At 40.6% G+C, this 17,386-nt stretch overlaps 1 protein-coding gene across 1 annotated transcript in view; it reads right to left on the bottom strand.

Moving 5' to 3' along the window:
• Positions 1 to 15,897, bottom strand: part of LOC134219407 (soluble guanylate cyclase 88E) — a 124,923-nt gene extending 109,026 nt beyond the window's left edge. The window contains exon 1 of the mRNA XM_062698131.1: positions 15,846 to 15,897. The gene's annotated coding sequence lies outside the window, so the exon portion shown is untranslated. The remainder of the gene's footprint in view (positions 1 to 15,845) is intronic.
• Between the last annotated feature and the right edge of the window lie 1,489 nt (positions 15,898 to 17,386).

Here is a 17,386-nt window from a genome sequence, read left to right as displayed (position 1 = left end):
CGTTTTTGGAGCGAACATATAGCTTTTACGTATACTTTGTATACGAGAAAGGCAAAAAGGAATACAGTAATCCACTTTTCCATTTTTGCAGAAAAAACCCAGATTAATCCACCTAGCGGTGATGGTGCCTTTCTCGACCTTCGTAAAATGTGTTTGCTTGAAAGTAGATGAGCTAGTAGCTAGGAGTAAAAAAGAAAAACTTCTTTGTCCGTTCTATGAAAATCGGATTATTTCAAGCAAAGATATTGTAAATCCAGTTGAAAACGCGAGATCTTGGTTCGGTTTTTAACTTGATCTACAATATGCTAATAAGAATTTCGACATTTTTTTTTACTTTTCCAATCTTTTTGATGTACATACCCCTGTTTTATTTTACCCAGTTATATATTTTAAGGATATGACATTTGGATGTTTGTTAAACTGAAGCTCTGACTACACAAAAAGAAAACGTTCCTTCCCATCAAGCGAGCGGAGGGCAATATTAGTCCTTCTGCCAAACTCCCGTATGAAGAGGGAGGGAAGTGTATCAGTGTGGAAGCATTCGATAGTTCGTTTTCGGAGAGAAATTATAGCCTTTCGGTACAACTTTGTAGCACAAGAAAGGCAAAAAGTATTTTGGCCATAATTTCTAAGGTCCAAGCTGGCCAATTATCAATAGAAAATAATAGAATAGGATTTCGCGTCCAATGCAATTTGTTGTGAGTAAATCGATTGAGGGTAAGTGCATTGAAAATAAGCTAGACTTTTTTACGCGCTTTTTTATAACATAAAGTATTTTGGCCATAATTTTTGTGCCCATAGTCCAATCTTCCAAATTTTCAATAGAAAACAATACGACAGGATCCCGCGTCGAATGATACTTGTTGCACATAAACCGGTTGAGGATAAGTACCAAAAAAGTGAGATAAACTTTTCGCACTTTTGGTGCGCGCACACACATACATACACACACACAGAGACATCATCTCAGTTCGTCGAGCTGAGTCGATTGGTATATAACACTATGGGTCTCCAGGCCTTCTGTAAAAGTTTGGTTTTGGAGCGAACATATAGCCTTTTCGTATAATTTGTAGACAAAAGGCAAAAATGGTGTTTTGGCCATAACCTCCGATCCCATTGAGATTCTCACGTCCGAATGTGTGAGTGGCGATAAAAGGAAAACAAACACTCCTAGATGGTGCAACTCAGCAACGATTGGGTAAAAATGAGTATATTTCCATATATTTTTTGACTCTTTTGAAATCATTGTGATGACCCGATCATTTTTGAGGTTATGAGCAGAAGGAAAACAAACATGTATTTACACATGACGAATTGCACATTAGTGTGCGAGCGCTAAACGTCACTCATCTCTATATTTCGATCTGGCCAATGTTCAATAGGACACATTGGGACAGGATTATGCGTCGAATGCAACTTGTTGCGAGCAAATAATCTGAAGATAAATGCCTAAAAATAAGTGACATTCTTTACGCAATTTTTTCGTAAAAGTTTGCATTTTAGCCATAACCGGCCAATTTTCAATAGGAAACAATGGGACAGGAATCTGCGTCGAATGCAACTTGTTGCGTGTAAATCGATCAAGGTTAGGTGTCCGAAAAATAGGTGACATTTTTTTGTGATTTTTCTATTAAAAGGCCAATTTTCAATAGGAAACAATGGAAAAGGATTCTGCGTCGAATGCAATTTGTTGCGAGCAAATCGGTTGAGGATAAGTGCCCGAAAAATGAGTAACATTTTTTACGCGATTTTTACGTATAAATTTGTATTTTGGCCATAACTTCCGATCCCATAGTCCCACCTGTTCAATTTTCAATAGGAAACAATGGGAAAGGATTCTGCGTCGAATGCAATTTGTTGCATTGCAACCGCGAGCAAATCGGTTGAGGATAAGTGCCTGAAAAATGAGTGACATTTTTTGCGTCGTTTTGTGCGCACACACACACACACACACACAGACATCACCTCAATTCGTCGAACTGAGTCGATTGGTATATAACACTATGGGTCTCCGGGCCTTCTATAAAAAGTTTGGTTTTGGAGCGATCATAAAGCCTTTACCGTACACTTAGTATACGAGAAAGGCAAAAAGGCAAAAAAATAAACTTTGGCCATATCTGTTTAATACCGATCTGTTTAATTTTCAATACGAAACAATGTAACAAGATTCTGCGTCGAATGCAACTTGTTGCAGGCAAATCGGCTAAAAGTAAGTGCCTAAAAAATGAGTGAGAATTTTTCTTGTCAACAAATGTATTTTGGCCATTACTTCGAATCCCATAGTTCGATTCGACCAATTTCCAATACGAAACAATGGGACAGGATTTCGCGTCGAACGAAACTTGTTGCGAGCAAATCGGTTGAGGATAAGTGCCTGAAAAATGAGTGAGAATTTTGTACGTTTTTATCATGTGAAAAAGTGGATTTTGGCCATAACTTCGAAACCCATAGTCCGATCTGTCCAATTTTCAATACGAAACAATGGGACAAGATTCTGCGTTGATTGAAACTTGTTGCGAGTAAATCAGCTAAGAGTAAGTGTCTAAAAAGTGAGTGAGATTTTTTGTTGTAAAAAAATATATTTTGGCCATAACTCCGAAGCCCATAGTCCGATTTTCAATACGAAACAATGGAACAAGATTCCGCGTCGAATGCAACTTGTTGCGAGCAAATCGGTTAATGATAAGTGCCTGAAAAATGAGTGAGATTATTTTGCGCACACACATACACACACACATACACACACACATACACACACACATACGCACACACATACACACACACACTTACACACACACATACACACAGACATCACTTCAATTCGTCAAACTGAGTCGATTGTTATATAACACTATGGGTCTCCGGGACTCCTATAAAAAGTTCGTTTTTGGAGCGAACATATAGCCTTTACGTATACTTTGTATACGAGAAAGGCAAAAATTGAAACAATTTGCATTCGACAGGCAAACCAGTCCAAGTTGCAAGCAAATCGGTTGAGGATAAGTGCCCGAAAAATTAGTGACATTTCTTAAGCAATTTTTTCGTATGATTTTGTATTTTGGCCATAACTTTCGATCCCATAGTCCGATCTGGCCAATTGCAAATAGGAAACAATAGGACAGGATTCTGCGTCGAATGCAACTTGTTGCGAGCAAATCGGTTGTGGATAAGTGCCCGAAAAATGAGTGACATTTCTTACGCGATTTTTTTGTATGAATTTGTATTTTGGCAATAACCTTCGATCCCATAGTCCGATCTGGCCAATTTCGAATAGGAAACAATGGGACAGGATTCTGCGTCGAATGCAACTTGTTGCAAGCAAATCGGTTGAGGATAAGTGCCCGAAAAATGAGTGACATTTTTTGAGTAGTTTTGCGCACACACAAACACACACACACACACACACACACACACAGACATCACCTCAATTCGTCGAACTGAGTCGATTGGTATATAACACTATGGGTCTCCGGGCCTTCTATAAAAAGTTTGTTTTTGGAGCGATCATATAGCCTTTACCGTAAACTTAGTATACGAGAAAGGCAACAATGGGAAAGGATTCTGCATCGAATGCAACTTGTTGCGAGCAAATCGGTTGAGAATAAGTTCCCGAAAAATGAGTGACATTTTTTACGCGATTTTTTCGTATGATTTTGTATTTTGGCCATAACTTCTGATCCCATAGTCTGATCTGACCAATTTCAAATAGGAAACAATGGGACAGGATTCTGCGTCGAATGCAACTTGTTGCAAGCAAATCGGTTGAGGATAAGTGTCCGAAAAATGAGTGACATTTTTTACGCGATTTTTTCGTACGAATTTGTATTTTGGCCATAACTTTCGATACCATAGTCCGATCTGGCCAATTTCGAATAGGAAACAATGGGACAGGATTCTGCGTCGAATGCAACTTGTTGCGAGCAAATCGGTTGAGGATAAGTGCCCGAAAAATGAGTGACATTTTTTACGCGATTTTTTCATATGATTTTGTATTTTGGCCATAACTTTTGATCCCATCGTTCGATCTGGCCAATTTGAAATAGGAAACAATGGGACAGGATTCTGCGTCGAATGCAACTTGTTGCGAGCAAATCGGTTGAGGATAAGTGCCCGAAAAATGAGTGACATTTTTTACGCGATTTTTTCGCATGATTTTGTATTTTGGCCATAACTTTCGATCCCATAGTCCGATCTGGCCAATTTCAAATAGGAAATAATGGGACAGGACTCTGCGTCGAATGCAACTTGTTGCGAGCAAATCGGTTGACGATAAGTGCCCGAAAAATGAGTGACATTTTTTACGCGATTTTTTCGTACGAATTTGTATTTTGGCCATAACTTTTGATACCATAGTCCGATCTGGCCAATTTCGAATAGGAAACAATGGGACATGATTCTGCGTCGAATGCAACTTGTTGCGAGCAAATCGGTTGAGGATAAGTGCCCGAAAAATGAGTGACATTTCTTATGCAATTTTTTCGTATGAATTTGTATTTTCGCCATAACTTTCGATCCCATAGTCCGATCTGGCCAATTTCAAATAGGAAACAATGGGACAGGATTCTGCGTCGAATGCAACTTGTTGCAAGCAAATCGGTTGAGGATAAGTGTCCGAAAAATGAGTGACATTTTTTACGCGATTTTTTCGTGCGAATTTGTATTTTGGCCATAACTTTTGATACCATAGTCCGATCTGGCCAATTTCGAATAGGAAACAATGGGACAGGATTCTGCGTCGAATGCAACTTGTTGCGAGCAAATCGGTTGAGGATAAGTGCCCGAAAAATGAGTGACATTTTTTACGCGATTTTTTTTTGTATGAATTTGTATTTTGGCCATAACCATCGATCCCATAGTCCGATCTGGCCAATTTCAGATAGGAAACAATGGGACAGGATTCTGCGTCGAATGCAACTTGTTGCGAGCAAATCGGTTGAGGATAAGTGCCCGAAAAATGAGTGACATTTTTTACGCGATTTTTTCATATGATTTTGTATTTTGGCCATAACTTTTGATCCCATTGTTCGATCTGGCCAATTTGAAATAGGAAACAATGGGACAGGATTCTGCGTCGAATGCAACTTGTTGCGAGCAAATCGATTGAGGATAAGTGCCCGAAAAATGAGTGACATTTTTTACGCGATTTTTTCGCATGATTTTGTATTTTGGCCATAACTTTCGATCCCATAGTCCGATCTGGCCAATTTCAAATAGGAAACAATGGGACAGGATTTTGCGTCGAATGCAACTTGTTGCGAGCAAATCGGTTGAGGATAAGTGCCCGAAAAATTAGTGACATTTCTTATGCAATTTTTTCGTATGAATTTGTATTTTCGCCATAACTTTCGATCCCATAGTCCGATCTGGCCAATTGCAAATAGGAAACAATGGGACAGGATTCTGCGTCGAATGCAACTTGTTGCAAGCAAATCGGTTGAGGATAAGTGTCCGAAAAATGAGTGACATTTTTTACGCGATTTTTTCGTACGAATTTGTATTTTGGCCATAACTTTTGATACCATAGTCCGATCTGGCCAATTTCGAATAGGAAACAATGGGACATGATTCTGCGTCGAATGCAACTTGTTGCGAGCAAATCGGTTGAGGATAAGTGCCCGAAAAATGAATGACATTTTTTACGCGATTTTTTCGGATGATTTTGTATTTTGGCCATAACTTTCGATCCCATAGTCCGATCTGGCCAATTGCAAATAGGAAACAATGGGACAGGATTCTGCGTCGAATGCAACTTGTTGCGAGCAAATCGGTTAAGGATAAGTGCCCGAAAAATGAGTGACATTTTTTGAGTAGTTTTGCGCACACACACACACACACATACACACACACATACACACACACACACACACACAGACATCACCTCGATTCGTCGAACTGAGTCGATTGGTATATAACACTATGGGTCTCCGGGCCTTCTATAAAAAGTTTGTTTTTGGAGCGATCATATAGCCTTTACCGTATACTTAGTATACGAGAAAGGCAATTACCGTATACTTAGTATACGAGAAAGGCAAAAATGTCCATTAATAAATCTATATTAGTGATAAACAATTGCAAAATTTTCCACAAATTACTTATATTCCACAAAAAAATAAAACTTTCCACAAAAATTTAAAAAAGGGCAATACAAAAATATGAAAATTTTCATAAAGAATCATAAAAAGCGATTTAAATTAAAGCTCTTTATCAATGGTTTTGTGAAAAATTTAAATTTTTAATTGATAAAAATATTTATTTTGTGGAAAATTTTGTTTATATGGAAAGGTATTGTATAAGAAGTTACCTGGGTAACCGGTTTTATTTAAAGCAATTAATTTTGAAGACACAAAGACAAAGCCGCGTTTTAAATCAATCCAATGGGCCATTAAATGTGCTTTGACTGATAAGCGATAGCACAATATAATGCCTACTTCACACAATACAGAGTGGCTTCTTCCACTTTTTGAAGTGGATCGTGCTTCTCTCAACTGAATCGAAACCCGCGCAATGGAAGCAGGATCCATCACGCACTAATACATGATTTAACTTCATTGTCCCGTAACGAGAGAAAAAAATTACACAATGCAGATCCGGTGGCTTCTGGACACTGAGAATGATCGTGCCTTTCTCGATCATAGTTTATATATTCGCTTACACGTCATAGTTTTCATATTCGCTTACACGTCATTTTCAACCAAACGACCTGTTCGGCCAAACAGATTATTCGGTAATATAACCCTTTCGATCATTCTTCCAAACAACCATTTCGGCTAAAAGGCATTTTCGGCCAAATGTCTTTCGGATGGATTGCGGCCTAATGGGTTTTTCGACAAAATTACATAATCGGGTAAAAAACTTTGGCCTAATGGTCGTCGGCCAAATGACTTTTTAGCAATCGCTAGAACTGGAAATGAAAGCCACACCGTTTCCATCTTCTATCCAGTGTTGGTAAAAACTCAAATTCTCAAATCTCATCCACGATTCAAATCAAGCGCGAGGCAAACCTCACCCGTCTAATGGCCCAGAGAATCGTTTGCATCATTGCGTGATTTTTGCGTGTTCTTCTTCGTTAAATTCATCGGAATAACTTTCTTTGCTTGAAACAATAGATAATAAATCCATGCGTAAACATAAAATACTTCCTACCACATTGTCAGATGAACATTTGTCGTCGAACCTCAGCCCTCAGATTCCAATAAAGTTCCACATGAACTCGTGCCAAGTGCAGAGGTATACTCGGACCTCAGTGGGCCGGTAACTGGATCGTCAAATTCTTCCTATCCCCTACGAGCGTGAGGCAACAACAAGTCAATTGAGTGAACTACGGTCTAGTTATGAACATTGCGAACGGAAATAAAAGGTGCAGCTAAAATGGTCCTCCTCTCTACTTGTTCTATGTTCTACAATCTGTTCTGAATTTGAATCAAAGCGTCCACCAGGTAACTGCGCTCGGTAGCTATCCGACATAGACCAGACATGTTCATACAGTCAATAGTAGACGGCCGATGATTTTTTTGTGCCGCTGTTCCTAGTAGAATTTCCCAAGAAATTCCAGGAGGAATTCTAGGAACAACTGCAGGAGAAATTCTAGGAGCAACTTCCTGGAGGACTCCTGGGAACAACTTTTAGAGGAATTCCTGGAGGAATTTCTGGTTGAATTCCAGAAAGAACTCCCGGAAGAATTCCAGAAGAAACTTCCGAAGGAATTCCAAAAGGAACTTCCAGACTAATTGCTACAAGAACATCTTGAATAATTCTATAAGGAATTTAACTTCTGAAGGGATTCCAGAAAAAAATTCCTTAGGAATTGCAAAAGCAACTTCCGGAAGAAATCACAAGGAACTTCCGGATGAATGCCAAAAAGTTCCGGAAATTCTTGTAAAAAAAAATCCGGAGAAACTTCCGGAGGAATGCCAGGAGAAACTTTAGAAGTAATTCCAGAAGAAACTTCCGGAGGAATTCCAGAACGAACTTCTGGAGGAATTCCTGGGGGAACTTCCAAAGGAATTCCTTAGACAACTTCCAGAGTAAGTCTTGGAGGAACTTCCGGAGCATACTTTATAAACTTCCGGAGCAATTCCTGGATGAACTTTCCGAGGAATTCCTGAAGGAACTCCCGACCAACTGATCCAAACTTCAGGATAGTTTGGAAAACCTAGAACATTTGGTTCGAGTATTACTGAGTTTCAAATCATGTGCGTGTGCTTTCAGGATTTGTATGGATATGATTGATTGTTGTCAGATTTGCATTGAGCGCACTTGACCTACTAGACCAATTGATTCAAAGGCCAGAATAGTTTTGAGATCCGAGAATATCTGGTTTGAGAAAACTGAGTGGAATATCATATACATGGGCTCTACGCACTTGTTGATCTCAGACATCCATCTACTCCAGCACAGATTGGAGTATATTATTATTATTTATTCAGACTAAGGCCGAAGTAGCCTGTGCGGTACCTAAGAGTCTTCTCCATTCGGATCGGTCCATGGCTACACGTCGCCAACCACGCAGTCTACGGAGAGTCCGCAAGTCATCTTCCACCTGATCGATCCACCTTGCTCGCTGCGCACCTCGCCTTCTTGTGCCCGTCGGATCAATGTTAAGAACCATTTTCACCACAGTCGTCCGATTCCCGCTGTGTGAACGATGGATGGTTCTCCCAGCAGCTCATGCAACTCGTGGTTCATTCGCCTCCTCCACGTACCGTCCGTCATCTGCACCCCACCATAGATGGTACGCAGCACTTTCCTTTCGAAAACTCCAAGTGCGCGTTGGTCCTCCACGAGCATCGTCCAGGTCTCGTGTCCGTAGAGGACTACCGGTCTAATGAGCGTTTTGTAGATTGTCAGTTTGGTACGGCGGCGAACTCTATTCGATCGGAGCGTCTTGCGGAGTCCAAAGTACGTACGATTTCCAGCCACTATGCGTCTCCGAATTTCTCTGCTGGTGTCATTTTCGGCAGTCACCAGTGTGCCCAAGTACACAAATTCTTCTACCACCTCGATTTCGTCACCACCGATGCAAACTCGCGGTGGGTGGCTCACATTGTCTTCTCTTGAACCTCTTCCTATCATGTACTTCGTCTTCGACGTGTTAATGACTAGTCCGATCCGCTTGGCTTCCCTCTTCAGTCTGATGTAGGCTTCCTACATCTTCTCAAAGTTACGTGCCATAATATCTATGTCGGTGAAGCCAAATAGCTGGACGGACTTATTGAAAATTGTACCAGTCGTGTCAATCCCTGCTCTTCGTAATAGCCCTTCCAAAGCGATGTTGAATAGCAGACACGAAAGACCATCACCTTGCCGTAACCCTATGCGGGTTTCGAAGGGACTCGAGAATGCCCCTGAAACTCGAACTACGCACATCACCCGATCCATCGTCGCTTTAAACAACCGTGTCAGTTTATCCGGAAAACCGTGTTCGTGCATTAGCTGTCATAGCTGGTCCCGATCGATTGTATCATATGCGGCTTTGAAGTCGATGAATAGATGATGTGTGGGCACGTTGTATTCGCGGCATTTCTGCAGTACTTGGCGAATGGCGAACACCTGGTCCGTGGTGGAGCGTTCGCCCATAAAACCCGCCTGGTACTGCTCCACGAACTCCCTTCCAATTGGTGCTAGTCGACGGCATAAAATTTGGGAGAGTATCTTGTAGGCGGCGTTCAGCAATGTGATTGCGCGGTAGTTGCTACAATCCAGCTTATCGCCCTTTTTGTAGATGGGACACACGACACATTCCATCCACTCCTGCGGCAAAACTTCCTCCTCCCAAATCTTGGTAATGACCCAGTGCAGCGCTCTAGCCAGTACCTCACCACCGCGTTTAAACAGCTCTCCTGGTAGTTGGTCAACCCCAGGGGCTTTGTTGTTCTTCAGCCGGCCAATCTCCTCCTGTATTTCCTTGAGATTCGGAGCCGATAAAATTATGTCCTGCGCGCGTTCTCCTAGGTCCATCACCATACCGCCATCTTCGTCTGCCACATCGCCATTCAGGTGTTCTTCGTAGTGCTGCCGCCACTTTTGGATCACCTAACGCTCGTTCGTAAGAAGGTTCCCGTTTATGTCCTTACGCATATCAGGCTGTGGCACGTGGCCCTTACGTGAACTTCTCATAGAACTTTCGTGTGTTATTAGCGCGGTACAATTGCTCCGTCTCTTCACAGTCTCTATCTTCCTGCTGGCGCTTTTTCCTCCGATAAATCGAGTTTTGCATGTTCCGCGCCTGTTTATATCATGCCTCGTTCGCCATCGTACGGTGTTGCAGCAATCTCGCCCATGCTGCATTCTTCTCTTCCACTAACTGCTCACATTCGCCGTCGTACCAGTCGTTTCTCTGATCCGTGGGCACCGTGCCAAGTGCAGCGGATCGAATATCCAGCCATCTTCAAGAGACGCTGCGCCTAGCTGCTCTTCCATTGGGAGTGCCACTTCCAGCTGCTGCGCGTATTCTTGGGCTAGTCTATCGTCTTGTAGCCGCCCAATGTTAAGCCGCGGCGTCCGACTTCGACGCGTGTTGTACACCGTCGAGAGTTTTGAGCGCAGGCATACTGCAACGAGGTAGTGGTCGGATTCAATATTCGCACTGCAGTAAGTGCGGACGTATATCTAAGTTGCAAATTATACGCGTGGACTCTGCGGACTTGTATCGGGTTGACTGGTCGAATTCAAATAGCTATCGAGCGTAGTTGACCTGGTAGACGCATTGATTCAAACTCCACAACTGATTGGAGAACCTAGAAGGAGAAGGGTATATCTGAGCTGCAAATCGTACGCGTAGGCTCTTAGGACCTAAATGGACATGACTGGTCGATTTCAGATAACTATCGAGCGCAGTTGACTTGGAAGACGCATTTATCCTAGGTCCAGAACAGATTGGAGAACCTAGAATATTTGGTTCGGGTATATCTAAGCTGCAAATCGTACGCCTTAGGATTTTAATGGACATGACCAGGGAATATTTTTTTCTTGGATGCGCGTGCGAAACAAGCGTCAAAAGCGAACCAACGCCAAAGCTTTGTTTTTGTCGGAGATAATAATGACAAAGATCGTAAAAATGTTGTCAGCAACAAAAAAAAGACAATCTTGTTGCTAACTTTTCAACCTCTTATTTTGCATTATTTATAGAGCAAATTTCGGTTTCATGCTATCATAGTTTCTGCTTTTATGGAAATATTCGAGAATCGAACAATGATTACAAAATTAGCATCGTATTCTCGGAAATATAAGAGCATGCAAGGAAAATGATTCTTGTCATATTGAGTACGTGTTCGGATAAAGGTTTGACGCTAGGTGCGTTTGTCAGTAACAAACTCTGTTGATGACAAAGAGTATATTGTTAGGCGTTGCCCGAATATTGATTCCCTGGACATGACTGGTCGATTTCAGATAGCTATCGAGCGCAATTGACCTGGTAGACGCATTGATCCAAACACCAGAACAGTTCGGAGAACATCTGGTTTGAGCAAAACTAAGTGGAATATCGTGCATATGCCATTTAATGGCATGAACATGACGGGTTTCCATTGGCATGAGTTTCCGTGTCTTCTATTTGATTTTGATATTTCGGCATCAATATTTCAAAAGGACGAAACTGCTTTTGTAAACCCACGCAATTCAACTATAGATTCAACCCCATAGGGTTGCGCACTGATGGAAGCAGCGAATTCTATTCTTTCATTAAATGGCACTGGATTACGTTTATTTATTCAGATTACTTTGATGGGCACACATTAGCCTACCAGCGACGGAAGAAGCTTTTATTCACAAAAGCAATTTCGCCCTTTTGAAATATTGGGGCTGATTTTCTCTTTAGTTGTGAAAATGGAATCGAAACAGAAGGGACAACACGACATGATTTTGCTCGAGCTTCGCGAAAACGCTCGCCATGTTGGCCAAGGCAGACTTTGAACAGCTTCCTGGTCAGGAATATTATACGGCAACTGGAAGAGGAAAGATTGCAAAAATTCTCGAAGTTTGCCTCGTTTGACAGGCTATATATTTCTGACTTGAAGAGTGACATTTATATCGCGAACGAGAGCACCAATCAGAAAATGTATGTGCTGGGATTTCCGGAAAAAAAAACGTTTGCTACCTTTCTGCAAGCAACACAATTGTTCTTTTTCTATCCGGATTTGACATATTGCCATTACGGAAAAGGCCATGGTATATCACAAACAACATAGGTAGGGTAGAACAATCCAAAATGCACTCCTTAAACTTTTCAAATGTTTTTACCTATATAAACAAGAAAATCGAGCCATTTCAAGATGTCAAATTTACAAAACCAGCTACATTTCACAATGATCTTCTATTCAAAATAACAAGGTTTTCATGACTTTCTAGCACATTTAAAAAATGTTTCAAAAATTGGCCTGGGGCCTAACGCCCGAATGGTGGTGTAAAATAACTCAATTGCATGTAAAATAGTGGTGAACGCATGGTTGTTTATTTTGTCTCAATGGATTGAGCGGCAATCTTATGGGTGTAGGTGAAAGATTCGCTAATCGTTAAATTTAAGTGAAAATTTTTTTTTTTTTTCATTGCAGCTCAATAATGAATAACTAATATTGAATTGTGATGATAATATCCGTTCATAAATGTCGTACAAATGATTATATGAATTATTTTATGAGAGAGGTAATTTTGCCCTCGGGGTGCATTATGTAATGTTCTCCCCTAGCTACATGAATTATCCCACCACGTTATAACTCCGGCCAATGGCTAAATATAGGGTCATCATCAAGCGGAACCTCAAGAAGAAGTGAAAGACAGTTGTCTGCAAGATGCAATTCAAGGGAAACTAGCGTTCTACGATGAGGAAAGTGACCTTTGATTTGCTAAAAAAAAGGTAGCTTGAATATTTTTTTGCCTTTCTCGAACACTAAGTTGTCTCTTCATTCTATGAATTGAACTTGAAAAAGAAACATGATTGATTTTTTCAACAAAAAGTTGGACCAACTTACACATATTCTTGTAAGACCAATTTTTGATCACAACACACTTTATGAATGGTATCAAGATGATTTTTTGTAGCACTACCGCACCAATAAAATCAAAAGATATATTTAAGCACGCTCCACAGCATAACACATATTTTGATCTTATTATTGACTATGTCCACTGTTATCGCAATGTTATACTACAATGCTTCTTTTACCTTTAATATAACCATTTATCAACTTAGGACTCTTATTTATCACCTCGTGTTACCGATTGGGGTGCGTATAACACAACACAATGAATATGAAATTTGTCTCGCGACTTACTGATGCCCAACAAGAAAAGTTGTGTGACAATAAAGTTAATTATTCATAAAAACCTGTTGACAGCACATCATACTGAAGACATCTTGATGGATGAATGCTCCATCAAAGTATTTATTTTACCCCCGTCCTAATTTCTTTTAAATTTATTAAATAATAAATTTAAAGCATCTTGACCAGCAACAGCGATGAGGATTGCGTATCTAAATCACCAGCAGCAGCTAAAATTTGTTTGTTCCCACACCGTTTGTCAATCATCTGTCAATTTGTTTCGTTCAGTCCCGCTTTTGTCGTGGTACAACGAACAGGATCAACAGGGTCAACACGTTGCATGCACGACCTTTCCCGGCAGGAAATTTCCCTCAATTGGAAAACTTTCCACAGCCAAATGTTTACGCACGGTTGCCCTATGTACGGACTGTAGGTTTCCCATCCCAGCCAAGGGTCGAAATAGTTAACAAAGAGAACAACTTTCCATCTTTAGATCGGTTTCCAAAACGAGCGAATATTGTTATGGCTTCCGCTATTGGACACCGGTTGATTTCCTGATAGGGCATTACAGCAATGTAATGACGGGAAGTCTTTCGACCGCATGTTGGATGGAATGGGACGTAGAGCTCTGAACAGTTAGTAATAATCACCATCGTATCAAACCCAAAACATGGAATGTACCATGTTAGAAGTCATGTTAATTTTGAAAACATGGATTACTTCTCCATATTTTCTAGACCAAGGCACTGCTCAACAAAAGCCATTATGTGTCATCTGCTTCTCGACCTAGAAGGCTGCTTCCTGGCGCTCTAAAGAATAAACTGTCCTCGCTTGTCACTCATCTGTCTCACGAGCGATGCAACGTGTCCCACCAAAACGATGCCTGGCGTGTTTTATAAACTTCACAAGCTCGATATCATTGAAATTTTCGATACAAATTGTAAATCATACGCTATCGCAAGTTGAATCTAGAGACCTGCCGGCTAAATAGTTGACCCAGTTTCACTCATCGGAAAGACCAATTGCCAGTTGATTGTGCAGTCGAATTCACAACTTCTTTGTCTTCTTCTTGTTCTCCTCTTGCATTTATTGCCACTAGCTTAAAGCCGCCTTTCAGTTTAGTGTTCTTGTTGCATATCCAGAATTATGAATTGATAACAATCGAAACCAATTACACATATATTATTGAGTGATATACACAAAATGAAAAAACACCAAATAAAAAAAATCTAAGAGACTTTTAAGAATTTGAAAAGTTTGATCACCTTTATGTAATACTAACAAAGCCGACGAACTTGGTCAAAAATTGATTAATTCTCTGAAAATTTGTTTACATTTGCAATTTATTTAGAAGACGATTGGTAAATCAGGAGAGGGATCTCGAATCACCATAGAAAATCGCCATAGAATATCTTGTCTTCAAAAACCTCCATGTTTCTAATTTGGTTCCGTTTGTTCTCGAATTTTGTTGAAATTTGTGTTTCATTTGAATGGAAGAAACCCCCCCCCCCCCTTGCAGAGGGAGAAGTCTCCAACCACAATAGAAACATTTATTGTCTTCGAAAATCTCGACATGCCAAATTTAGTTCCGATTACTCGATTAGTTTTCAAGTTATGCAACAAACGTTTCTGATAAGAAAATTATTTTGAACTTTTAGTGGAATGTATTCAATTGTCATAAGACGAGTTTGTACTATCCAATTTAATTCCTGTACCTTCGGGCCCTCCTTAGCCGTGCGGTAGGACGCGCGGCTACAAAGCAAGACCATGCTGAGGGTGGTTGGGTTCGATTCCCGGTGCCGGTCTAGACAATTTTCGGATTGGAAATTGTCTCGACTTCCCTGGGCATAAAAGTATCATCGTGCTAGCCTCATGATATACGAATGCAAAAATGGTAACCTGGCTTAGAAACCTCGCAGTTAATAACTGTGGAAGTGCTTAATGAACACTAAGCTGCGAGGCGGCTCTGTTTCAGTGTGGGGATGTAATGCCAAGAAGAAGAAGACCTTCGACAAATACGTATTTTGACCTCAACTGTAAGGCCGTCTTCAGTATCTCGTACTTAAGTCGAGTCAAGTACGACACACTGGAAAATTAAATGGGATAGTACAAACTCGTATTATGACGAGAGAAAAAAATCTGTTTCATTTGTATGGAAGCCCTCCCTTCTAGATGGGGGTCTCGAACCCCCACAGAAATATTTGCCTTGCTGCCTTACACTTGCCAAATTTTAATCTCTAGTGCAGAAATTTATGTTTCATTTGTATGAAAGTGCCCCTTTCCAGAGGGTGTGGGGTCTTGAACCGTTATAAAAATCCTTCCAGTTCTCAAAAACCTCTGCCTACAAATGTTTTCGCCGATCGAATCTATAAGGGTATTTAAGGGTCAGAATGATTTGTTGATTTTCAAGGTTATTATAAACTTTAAAAGAAATTAACAAAACAAATATGAATGAAACATCTCGAATCGGTCCAATAAGTTTCACGTAATGCGCGGTCATACGGTCGCCCGTACGTTTGTTCTACTTACAGATTGTCAAAAGCTTCTAAATTGGTCAGAAACATGTCTCTATCGAATACACATACTAACCTCATACAAATGCACTTAGTCTGGATGTCTTCTAGTACAGGCGGGTTTTACCTGTAAAATGAAAAATTTATAGATGTAGTGTTAGGATAAAAAACAAAGAGCTTTGAATACACATATGTACGTATAAAGATTTAATATTGTTTACCTGCCAATCAACATGAATGGCAACAATGTTTGATAGCGCCATCAATGTCTCAGCCAGCATTGAACCCAATTAGGCAAAAGTGAGCATTGAATTGCTCGTTTGCCACGGAAAAGAAAACAAAAACGAGTCGAATAATCCATACTGGAAGTTTTTACATTGTTGTAGGAAGAAAAGCACTTGGCTCACGCCAAGGACATTTGCCCCCACGAGACAGCAAACCCCCTCCGGTACCTCGTGCCGGAGACAGAACGCTATACAAACGACAGATAACCTCGAATATGCCCGGGACCATAAAAGAACGATTAAACTTCATCATCCACACTCAACCCTTTCCGTTTTCAGTCTAGGGCATGGTGCCCTCAGAGCACATCTGGTGCGCAATTGATTTCGCCCTCCAAGCCCTTTGTAATCGGATTGATAAAGATGATGAGCAACCCGAATGCGGATGGCACGTTTTTAATTTTGAGCGTCTTTTATATATTTTAGGAATGAAGAAACATTATGGCCTTGAATTTTGGATCAGCGATTTCTTGCTTTCATATATGTAATGCTGATGAGATTTGTAGATAGATTGCTATTCAATTTTCTGATCACACCAGCAGGTCAAAAATAAAATATTACAGCGAAAAAAATCTGTTTTAACATTCAAGGTCAAAATCAGTGTTGTTTTCTTGAAAACAGCCCAGAGAGCAATTAATTTCTATTATCTTTTCATTATTGAAAATGATACACATATCAACTTGCTGTCTTCGGCATTATATTTGCCAACTCATATGACTCATCGGAGAAGAAGTTCATAAACGATTACTACAACATGATACAAGACGATTAAAGGGTTTTCCCCGCTGTCGCAGAACTTGTGCTGTTTACTGTTCACTTCTTTCGATGATTGAAGGTCTGCCCCGTTTCCGAAATGACTGTGTAAATATCGCGTGCCCGATGGTCACATCCGCTGACCGACCGTGGTACGGGGGGTTTTAGAAGCTAGAGTACACTGGCAGCAACAGACAACCGGTTGGATAATTGTAATGTGTTTTGAGAGGAAAAGAAAGCGATTCCCTCCCCCGGGTGCCATTGGCCCTGTAGGAAAATTTCCGATAATGTGTCAATAAAGTTTCATGGCAGAGCTGCCGATGGAAGACGATGATGCCGAGTCAGCTCAAGTTAGGATTTTACAACTCCCTGCAGACATGAAGACGATAATCTATCATGAGTAGCAGTTTGAGTCATTCCTACCAATTGGGGTCAAGGAAACTTCTAGGAAAACTGCTTATTAATGATCAATGAATAATTCCAGAGCGGATCAAACCGGTGTTGGTCATCTTTTCCGTTGCCTCTCTCGTAAAAAAAAAAGTTGCACAGAAAGGCTATCATTTCATTCCAAAAACGAGTTTTT

The sequence above is a fragment of the Armigeres subalbatus genome, chromosome 3 (genome assembly GCF_024139115.2).
Source record: "Armigeres subalbatus isolate Guangzhou_Male chromosome 3, GZ_Asu_2, whole genome shotgun sequence".
In the NCBI taxonomy this organism is placed as follows: domain Eukaryota; kingdom Metazoa; phylum Arthropoda; class Insecta; order Diptera; family Culicidae; genus Armigeres; species Armigeres subalbatus.
This window is presented reverse-complemented; position numbering and strand designations above follow the sequence as displayed.